This window comes from Palaemon carinicauda, chromosome 13, assembly GCF_036898095.1.
Source record: "Palaemon carinicauda isolate YSFRI2023 chromosome 13, ASM3689809v2, whole genome shotgun sequence".
NCBI lineage: Eukaryota > Metazoa > Arthropoda > Malacostraca > Decapoda > Palaemonidae > Palaemon > Palaemon carinicauda.
In genome coordinates this window covers 91927298-91939407 of record NC_090737.1, presented here as the reverse complement: position 1 = coordinate 91939407, position 12110 = coordinate 91927298, and positions in this window count along the sequence as shown.

Genomic DNA, 12110 nt, shown 5'->3' with positions numbered 1-12110 from the left:
TATCAGAGTTTTGGCAGAATTAGTTACTCCTTCGATTTTCTTATTTTCAAATAGGATTTGTCTGTTGCGAGTGTTTTCCTTGACTCTAACAATAATGAAAGCTATTCATGGATCTTCAAGGTATCAAATATTATGGAGAGAGGTAAGAAAACAGAATATATCGTACGTAGCTGCTTTAGAAAAGAAATATTTTCCATTTATTTGAAAACTCCGTAGTCACAAAAAAAAAGAAAAAAAAAGAAAAGATATAATAGATAAAAAGCTTTAATCATCGTTAGTTTAGGAGATGAAACTTTGATATGTGGCCTATAGTACGTTCACTCTGAATCTTCTTCAATTGCGCAAACAAACTTTTTTTTTTCTTTTTTTTTTTTTTTAGAAAATTTTACATTTTCAGAGATCACTGTATCCTAGAGAAATATTTCAATGATTTCATTTTATATTGTTCTGAGTATTTCTCTCCTGTCAGATCTTTAACTGTTACCTATTACTTTGATATATTAAATAGCAGCGTGTGGCTTATCATATTCCTTATTCTAGAACTTGATATCAATCTTTAGTACCGTCAGTCAGTTCAGTAAACACAATTTTTCATATTTCTGACTATCTTTGCTTCCAGATATCTCCAAAACTGTACCATTCTGTACGTAGTACAAGGTGTGCAGTTAATTCTATGTTGTTCCATCTCAATCCTAAGGCACAAGACTACACAGGAATTGATTCCTGTTTGGTCTCTGATCATGATGTACACGAGAGAATCCAGGTATTAAGGGAGTAAAATAAATGGCTTATTTGAATGTGAAAAACACGTGTAAATGTGCAAAATTTATCATACATACATATATGTGTGTATTCAATGTTAACGGATGATGAGACATGGGAACATAAGTTTTTTTCTCTTTATTGCAAAGATGTTCGTGAATACACTGTACAGCTGATACCCTCAGCCGAGTACCTTGTCAACTGACCGCTTGAATGGTGCTGACTTGCCCTGGCAAGAAAGATGCATATTTGTTCTCTTACCATGCTGAATTGTTAGGTTTTTTGGAAATCTCACCTGTGATGGAAATATACTGTCAAATGCGCCACATTATAATTCTAAGGCCACGTCATGTATAAGAGAAAGTTCAGTGATCGAGCCTTCCAATTTATGATATTCCTAGTACTTTTAAACACTTCATTCAACTCACTATATAAAACACATATTTTGCATACAAGGATTAGGACGTTACTCCTATGCCCCCCCCCCCCTTAAGCTCCTCACTCAGGGAGGAGGTGGGCAGTCGCCCTCTCTAGTCTATAATATATGGAGGACACTCCAACCTGGAATAGGCATGGAATGTACTAGACAAAAATGCAACATATAATATTTAATAGAAATCACCCCCAAAAATAAGACATCTTCCTCAACAAATTAAAAAATAAAATATTGCACGTAAAAATGTACGATATATAATATAAAACAATTCCACTCATTTATTCTTAGGACCTCAGCAACTAAAATACAGATCACACCAAGTGTAAAAATAAATCATAACAATACTAGTATTACATAGCGTCATCAATAACCTCCCTTTGGTTTGGTTGTGTGCAACACGGGCATTTTAGGCGGGACAGGGGTAGGAATAGATATACCTTCACCCTTCAATTTTACTTGTCCGAGTTTACGGCACAATTTCATAACACAACTCACCACCACTGTTTCGCAATTTTTTTTTTTTTAAATCAATACTACACTTGCACTTGCAACTATCAATCGTTGGCCCTTAGCCTTTATCCGGAAAAAATCATTCTTCTTCCCGCACTTATCTTATAACATTAAGTATAAAGTATTCACATCTACACATTCTTCAACACTGCCTTTCCTCAAGGCTGAACTTTAATCCCGCAGGCAATTGCTCTTCAGGAACCACCCCGGACCCAGCAAACAGGAATCATATAAATACATGAATAATACAGCATCCCTCTGACGGATCTCACCTGATCTATTTAACATCTGATTATTTTTAGGTTCACTCAGCAGTATGTCATATGTATCGCTACAATCAACAAAATGATCTCAACACGTTATATATACATTAAGCACCAACATAAAAACACATTGTTATCATCCAGTTTATTTAAAACACGTCTAAAGAAGAAATAAGGTCTGTTCAAACAACAGTAAAGAAAAAATTCTACTCATCAATTCGAGAAATGTAACATAAGCAGAGGAAAGGAGGTACACTCTGATTGACACTTTTAGAAACTACTACTTTACGCACCACTTGTATGTGTGCCTGATGATGCTCAGACACTGCGCCATTAATAATGTTATGTATTACTACTGTGTTAGATTTAATCATCTTTACTCAGTACGGACCCAAATACACTGGCTTTAGTTTGTGTTTCCTAGATTGTAATTGTTTCAAATACACACGATCACCGTCAAATACTTTTACCCGTGTGGTTTTGAACCGACCACCATCCTTTAAGCTATGTTTTTCATTAGCTCTTTTCAAAAATCTTTCTGTGTTGTTAGTTTGTGTTTCCTAGGTTGTAATCGTTTCAAATACACACGATCATCCTCAGATACCTTTACCGGTGCGGTTTTGAGCCGACCACCATCCTTTAAACTGTGTTTTTCATTAGCTCTTTTCAAAAATCTTTCTGTGTTGTTCATTACTGTCCTCAATAGATTTAGTAAATAGACAAGGTATTGCTCAGTTGAATAATTTGGCAACTGTTGCGAATTAATCAGGACCGTATAAGGCAACAAAGGATCCTGACCATACACTAAAAAGAAAGGCATGTCGCTAAGCATAGCATTATATGCAATGTTCAGAGCTAGCTCAACTGTAGGAAGCATGACGTGACAATGAAGGGGATCATCAGCCACTAAGTAATATAAAATTCGAACACCTTCAGTATTATGGGATTCCATTAAGCCATTAGCTGACGGCATATATTTGGTTACTGAAAAGTGTTCAATTTTCATAAAAACCGTGACTGATTTCACTACTTTATTTATAAACTCTAGACCATTATCACTTATTAAAGTTCTCGGACAACCAAACCTAGTAATTAAGGAGCACAGCGCATAGGCTAATGAATTTCTTGTTTTATCCAACATTGTGTTGTATGAGTGTAACCAGTAAATGCATCTACAAATACACATATATAATTCTGTTGTTTTAAACCAGTAGGAAATGGTCCTACAACAACTATATGGACCCTATAATATTTAATAGGAATCACAGGCCACTTTCTGGCTTCCAGTACAGTGTTTTTATGTTATATGAAACAGTTATAAGTATGACAACATTTTATATAATTTTCTATAGATTTTTTCTTTGTTAACCAAAAGAAGGATTATCATGCTCTCCTTAATGTTCTATCAATCCCTAATTGTTCTGCATACGGACTTGCATGTACAATGTGGATAGCCTGATTAATTAAAGAAGGGGGAAAAATAGCCGTTTACAAAATCCCCCTCCCCTCTTCTCGTAAGCTCAATATAAGAAAGGAAGGATAACTCTCCGATTCCTCTGTAATCACTGCTCGCACTCTTTCCTTCCATTCCTCTTTTTTCAGTCCCTCTCAGATTTGTTTTATGTCCTCACCTCTCAAGTCAGTCACACCTGCATCATCAGGGCCCTCATTCTTGACACCTCTGGTCATGTCCTCGCCAACCAAGATATATTTACCTTCATCATTCCCATACCTCTCTCTCTCTCTCTCTCTCTCTCTCTCTCTCTCTCTCTCTCTCTCTCTCTCTCTCTCTCTCTCTCTCTCTCTCTCTCTCTCTCGCTGATCCTATTTTCTGATTGCTCCTCGCATTGATTCACATCCCATTCTCCATTTTGATGGGGGTCTTCAATATTTTTGTTTCGTTTTTAGGTCCTCTTTTGTGCCCTAGTTTTACTCCTATTACTGCACCTCTATAGAGGGCATCAGCTACTTTGTTAGCTTTACATTCTATGTGGTAAAAACCCTTAATATTAATCTTTAATAATCTTTTAATCCTTCTCACTTTTCTAGATGTCAAGTAATTTTATAGAATAAGTCACGTAAGGGGTGATGATCACCTTGGAACTCAATTGACTGACCTAATAAAACGAACCGATGCCTCTCTAGAACCTAAAGAATACCCAAAGCCTCTCGATCGAGTGTACTATAACTCTTTTCTGCCCCTTTTCGTGCCCTAGAATAAAAACAAATGGGTTGCTCTCTACCTTTATCATCTCGTTGAGAAAATACGCCACCAATAGCTAAGCTACTAGCATCTGTTGTCACTAAAAACAGGCGATCAAATCTAAGATATGCGAGTAAGTCACTGCTAGTTAAGGAAGCTTTCAAATGATTAAAGACCATTTCTTCCTTCACTCCCCAATCTATAATATTTTGTTTCTTTAAAGCATCTAAGGCTCTCGCTATCTCTCCATAACCTCTTATGAATTTACAGTAATAGCCAGCGAGCCCAAGGAACCGAGCTACTTCATTAAGGGTACGTGGCCCTAAGAAATCTTTAATAGCTGCTACTTTACTAGGGCAGGGCTGGATACTTTCGCGGTTATTAGGTGACCTAAAAATTCAACTTGTTTACAGGAAAATTTGTACCTTGGCAAATTTATTTTCATACCATTACGTCGCAATGCTACTAAAACTTAACTAATATTATTATCAGTTTCTTCGGCCATTTTCTCTGTAATTATGATATTATATAAATAAACAAGAAAATTTTAGTCAATTAAGGGAGACAAAACCCCCATCATTACTCTAGAGACTTACATGAAGCATTATTAACAATGAAAGGGAGAAAATTAAATTCAAATAGTTGATCGTTAGTTAGAAATGTAGTCTTACATTTACTCTCTTCCTGAATGGGTGTTTGAAAGTATCCAGACTGTAAATCAATAATTGTAAAATATTAATTTTCCCGTACCTTCACAAATAATTCTTCAATCGGGGGCAATGGAGATGTATTATCCATAGTGACTGTATTCAACTTCCTATAATCAACACATAATCTTACCGAGCCATCCTTTTTCCTAACAGCTACAATTGATAAAGCCCAGGGGGATTCACTCTTCTTAATTTTCCCTAGTTCCCTTGAAGGTGTGGTGGGTCGTAGACGACCAGAGGTTTAAAAAAAAAAACAGATTTTTTTGCCCTAATTTTTCTTCCGTATTAGTTGTGAGTGATATCGCCCTGCTAGACCTCAGTTCATTGTGCGCAGCAGTCAGGTGCGGACGCATTTTATCCCAGCTCTATTCCTAGTGCTATTTCTGAGATACCCTCGGGTCGAGCTCGACCCATCAAAACCTAGTTAAGGTAAGTTGTGTAACATAAAATTTTTATATAATTATTGAATATGCAGTAGTGTTTAGGCTTATACAAAAAATGATTGTTGTAAAGTATTTGTAAATGTCTTCTACCCCAATGCTTTTATAAAATAGCTCCAGTTTTTTATAAGTTTGTACCTTTATGATAACTTAATTATGATCATTATTTTAGTACATTTCATTACAAAATAATCTATAAACTTCATTCTACCTACCTTAATAATTTTCTGCAAATCCTCAAAGAATTTTATAAGTAAATGATTCGCTGATATTGAGATATCTTTATTCATTTCAGGTAGCAGATTTGACCTTCTAAGGTGGTGTGGTTAGCGGCCATTTTGTGAGCATATCTAAAACAAGCTTGCATTGTTCTATGAATTCCTTTTTTTTTTTTTTTTTTTTTAATTTCCGATATTTTCATGCCTAAATAATATGATCAGCAATGGACATAAGGATTTTATTTATGAAACAAAAATCAAAATAGAAATCCAAAGAAAAAATGTCCTGTAAAAATTTCAGTCACTAAATATGTCATTAACATACCACAGAAAAATGTTGAAAAGAGGATAGATCTTTTTAGCAAAAAAATATACAAATTTTTTCTCATCTCAGGAAACATTCCCTTATGGTTCCTCCCCTCCATGGATTTCAGATAAGGGTGCTCAATTATCGTAGAATAAGTGCTTTGAATAGTTTTAGCTTATTTCTATATTTAGATTTTAGGTGAGATTTTTTCTTTATACTTATTTTTTAATTTATTTGTAATGAGTATTTATTTCAAAACTAGCTTTCATTTTCCTTTTGGAAGAATAGACTATTCTTTGAAGCTTTTTTTTATTACTAAAAGATTATGAATGGCTTCTTTAATGAATTTTTTATGAATTTATTTGTGACTTCGTCGACCCATCAATACCTAATTAAGGTGGTCAAATTACTAATTTCCCTTTCTATCTCTCCCTGGAAATGAATGGGTACCTTGTAAGGCCTTGACCTAATTAGCTGCACCTGCCTAGTGTCAATGTTAAAGGGAAATTGAGAAATCCTCCTGGATGGCTCGTCTCCAATCGCAATTACATCAGAAAAATTATTAACAATGTCATTAACAACAGGTTGACCTTCTAATAAACATAGTTTCTTGAGCTTGTATAATCAAGTTCTGAGTGCTTCCATCTGTGCAGTCTGGAGTTATGGTTCCCAAGATCCATTATTAACAATTTTACATAATGCTAATTTACCCAGAATCAGTTTCTGACACAACTGTTTTATTTGACAAATTAACCATCATTATATCAGTTCTGTTCTCTTTCATAACCGATAAGCCCTCTAAGACTACGTGTGCCAAATTGTCATGTGGTTTAACAACAACCTTGGGTCCTTCTGAAAAAGGCTGATATGGGGTCACTGATATGCTTGTGAGTGTCTGGGGAGACAAAACTTCTCCTCTTCAGGTACATCATTCACATAACTCAAATGTCTCTCCATGCCTGCTCCAACACTTACTCTTTCATGACTTTCTATTGGCAAAATGTACCCTGCTGTTTTTACTGTTATTGTATCTTTTTCCACAAAAAATGCATATTTGATTACTAATGATAAAATCAATTCCTAATATAGCCTCGATTCCTAGATTTCCCAAGGTGGGCAAGACAGACAATCATGGGTAAACTACATAGATCCCACCTTAAAGTTAATGATCGTTGTATGGCTTACACATAGTTTATTTCCTCTTAGTGTATCGAAAATGATGGATGACACTGACTGCAGTGGGTTTGAGGAATTTTTTTTTTCAATCAGTAAAACACTTTCTCCTGTGTCTATCAGCGCTCAAATAGACTTTTCTGGTAGGTCAATCCTAACTGCTAACATTCCTAACTGCCCATTAGGATATATGAGCATGAGACAAAAACCTAGCTTGCAACCCCGCAGCCCCCTGGTCCTCTCACTAGTGCTACCGGGGTGAGGTTGGGGGTACCGATGGAGGTCCCAGTGCCTGCTCTACCAAGTCCGTAGTAGCCACTCCCATCGCTGCTTCGGCTGTTGCTTCTGATGTCATGTAGGGGGGTATCGATCTCCCTCGTCTCCCCCCTCATCTGTTTCGTTTTCTTCGTATGTTTTGCTGGGGGTGGTGTGCGTATGCCACAGCCCGCCCACCCTTGGGATTTTTTGTTGGTCACTCTCAAGATATATGACCGTAGGCCTGACAAGTGTAACAGTGGGGGGAATCCTTGGGTGGGGAGCCCCACTCGTCGGTGCCCTTCTTCCCCACACTGCCAACATGTGAAGACTATTCTCACCTGCGGACTAAGTTCTCCCCTCTCCCGCTTTGGGGTTGGTAAGTTCCTCTCATGCCTGCCAACTTTTCACAAATGGGGCAGTAATTCTCAGTCATTTGCTCTTCAGGTAAACTTTCCTGAATGTTTAGTATCGCCATCACTATGTCTGCTAACGAGCAACTGTCATCGATCAAATGACCCAACAAATACAAGTTTACTAATCTGCGAATATGTTTACTGGCAATTGCTTTTTTATCACGAAAAATGCGAGTTAGGTTTGTAATTTTCTTTTATGTCTCCATTTATCGTATCTGGTAAGGCATATTTCTCAATTAAACATTGTTTTACTTCAGCATAACTTCTTAAACTGTCTTGTGGCCAACACAATACCACCATTGCCGGATCATCTTACAGCTATATAATTACTTGAATTGCTTTTTCTCTTAAAAACACTTAGGTCGAACAGACTATGAAGATAGGAAAACATGAGTATTAACATTATTATAAAATGCGATTATTATTCATATATCTATTTCTTACGTGTGTAAAAACAATAACCTAACGAAAACAGGATACCATAGTTTGTTTGGCCGTCTTCCAATCCGTGGCTGGCCGTAATTAGGAATACAAAATTACTGTACCTTTGTTAATGGTTTAGTAAAATACGAAACATTATTAAGCTTGGGAGTTCTAGTTTCGACTTTCTCTTATAGTACCGTAACTGTGAAAACATTCATGAACAATCTGTATATACAAATCTCGAAAGTAAAGTAAAGAAAAAATGATGAATAATAAAACTGAAGAGAGTTTGAAGTCTTGACTCTTTGTGGAGTTTATTGGCATATGAATATTTTGATCACAGATGTCTACTCTTAAAAAAAAAAATAAATAAATAAAAAAAATCATTGTTTCGTTAGAATTATTTGTTAAGTCCTAATAGATTTTGCATATTATCAATGTATATTGAACATAATAGAATTATGCTGAGAATCTTTTTTGGGTAGAGAAAATGTAATATAAACATATGAGGACAAGACAACGGTGCAATGAAAATTCAATACACGTTTGGCCGGGTTTTACATTTTAGCCTTATGTAGAAAAATCGCATTTGTTTACGATCACATTGAGGGGACGGATGCAGTAAAATAAAGAGAGGAGAAAAAAAGAGATGTAGCAGCTTTCATCTTGCACTCCGATAAGAAAAATACAAACGAGAAGGATCTTTCATATAATTTTTCTGTACAGAGTCTAATTCCTTTATGCCTTTGTCAAAAGAACAACTAAAAAACGAGAAACTTTCTATCATTATTCTCTTTTTATGTTTATGAAATAGACTAGGTTCCTAAAAAAAAAAAAATCCTATAAATATTTATTGAGACCTATGAACAAACATTAAAGATCCATATAAAACAAGAGGTTTTATAGTTAGACAAAAAAGAGTGTCCCGTGTCAGCCTCTGAATATATTTCAGTTTTGACCTCCTCTCACCCTTATTGCCGCAGGAGAATAGCAGATCATAAGAGAAATTGCCAAATAAAACGTAGTTGCGAAAAAAACTTTTTATTTCAATTCATAGCAAGTTATGTATTGGTCTAGTTTCGGTGTAGCCAAAATATTTCACATCTCTTCCATTTTTACTTTACCTTCTTCACATGTAATATTTTTATATGTTTATTTTGCATAAGGCCATTGTAAGTTTATAGGAAGTTTATTAACTTGAGGGTAAATTACCTTGAGTTACCCCTAAAATCAGCTCTTTATTGAATAGAGCATAAACTTTTCTTTCGGTTTAGCTTTATTGAATCGGTGCTTCATCATTTAATTAGTCATGTTATTATTACTGACATTGAAGAAAGTCCGCAAGCCTTTACCTATTATAGTGATTTTACTATTTTTATGCTGCTGGATCCAATTTTGCCCACTAAATGCACGAAGAGAATAACTACAAGAAGTTGAGGTACTAAAAAAATAGATTTTTGGTAATTGTTTACTTTTAATAAGCCATATTAATCTTTTTCTCTTATTCCTTCGTTGTCTAAACACTGCGTGGGGAATCTTTGGCATCAAAAAGCGGTTAATTTCACTTACGCACCATTTTTCTAAATTTCAGTTTATAGCTTTCTATTGTGAGAATTATTCTTCAGAAAATAACTGTGAAATGGGGATTTTTTCCATTATGTTACAAAAAAAAGGAGTTCATTAAAGGTCCTACTCCTTCCTTCAAAAGATTTTTCCCGTTCTCTATTCTTCTTGGTGTAAACTATGAGAGTCCAACTTTTATTTTCTCAATAAATATCCGTTTGCTATGTTTTATGAGTCTTGCTCCTAAATATTCTACTTTCATCTCTCTCTCTCTCTCTCTCTCTCTCTCTCTCTCTCACACATAAACACACATTAAAGTCAGATAATTTTTTTTTGTTCTGACTTAAATTGAGGTTATCATTATATCTCTAATGGAATATAGAAAATGTATCTTTTATTTCAATAATGTGTAGAGTTGTTAGTTTCGTAAACTTGAACTTCCCACCAAAACTTAAGTTAATACCAACAACGATGATGATGATAAATATGAAAATGTTAAAGATGATGAGGACGACCAGTATTTTGCTTTTCAGGGTGATATTTGTCCAACCAACATATTCGATAAAAGTAAAATGTGTCATCAAGACAATTAAAATGTTACTTTTTTTACTGTGAATGTCTCTTTGTCTTCCTTGTTTGGGAGGTGTCAAAGTAAAATTATTTACCTGAACTCTAATAGATATACGCTAGAATCATAGTTAAAGTACTGGAATCGCCCAGATAATCAATGTAGTATGCCACCAGCCTTTTAAGAAAATAAAGGAAAAAATTTAATCTTTATATAATTGGGGGAAACGGGGAAGAGTTTGCCCGCTGGGAGAGGGAACTGAACGTGATTACCTTTATAGTGGAACCATTCTGTCTCGTAAAGGTAAAGATGAAAAAAGTGTAAGAGTTAGGTAATGTAAATAGAGGAAAGCCGAAATTGCGTTTTGTATTTAGTCCCATTTAAAAAATGTATGTCATCAAGACACAGGAAAAATGTGGCCAGAGAAAAAGTTGAGCAACGGATTACGCAATATGTGACCTTATGTTAACATTCAATTCAGTATATAACTAAAGAACCAACACTTCGAAAAGTAAATATCAAGTATTATTCCAAGATGATCCTTTCGTGAGTAGAAGATCTCCTCCATAATACCTCGTTTCAAGTTTTGTTAATTCGTTTATCCTGCTAATACAGATAGAAATATACCATTTGATAATGATAATTATCTAAATTGCGTTCCATACGTTTAATGAAATTGGGTTTTACTGCAGAATCCTTCTTTTGCAGTCAAATGATGTATTGCTTCCTGTTCTCTTTAAATGGGCAATCATAGCCTGGTGGCTTTCCGGGGTCACGGTCCCTCATTGTGTACTTCAGATAATATTATTGTCATGAATACAAGGAGAACCCTAGTGATAATGCTAAACCAATGTTGAGTCTGACATCGGTTCAGCAGGTAAATTATCGAGGACGAACCCAAGCCAAGTAAACATTATAAGCAAGTTTACAATGAGTAACTTTAGCACAATCTCCTAATTGGCAGAAAATTTTTACTCATCTAGAAAATATTGAAATATACAATATTGTAAACAAGTTTACAATGGGTGACTTGACCATTGTTCCTTAATAAGTCTAACATTTAGGTATCTAAAAGAAATTCTTACAAAACCCCGTATTATTCGCAGACTTGCAACGAGCGACTTAACCACAATTTTCTCCCATTTTCTCGTTGTTCGTCATCCCTTACTTTGGATTTTACTTTTCAATAAAGTCCTCGATTGTTTTTCAGACAACGATTTGACCTAGTTAAAATGGCTATCGAACTATTTAAACATCGCTTAAACTGCATATTGTATTGAATAAATGATATATTCAAAAAAAATTTTCTCTTAACTGACATTTTTTTTTTTTCATTTTGTCACGTTCTCTTCCGACATATTTAGGACTCAATGTCATCAGGTCCCATTAATAAAACAATGAGTATCCATTCGAAGGCCAACACTTTTTTTCAATTGAATGACTCTTACGGACTATCTTTGAGAACAAAGGCCAACTTTAAAATATATAAGTCTAAGTGTGTCCGTGTGTCCTTCTGTCTTTTTCTTTTGCATATATTGCGTTGTCAAAAAGTCTTTTAATGTTCACACGTAGTTCTTTATCATTCTTTAAGTTCACTTACTATATATCATGACTAATGTTTAAATTAATTTCTAGTATCACTGCTGTAAATTAAAATAGTAAAATACTAAGAATTATATTTACATCTTCACTTGGTAACTATCAAGTCCAACATTTCTATATATGATGCGGATCTTGTTTAGCCTCAAAATTTTAAATATGAATTATATTTCTGAATTTGTAGTTGTATACACTACTTTTTATAAAAGATTAATCAAATGTTCTCTAATCTTTGAGCATTCTAGCGAGAATTCTTTTTTGGAT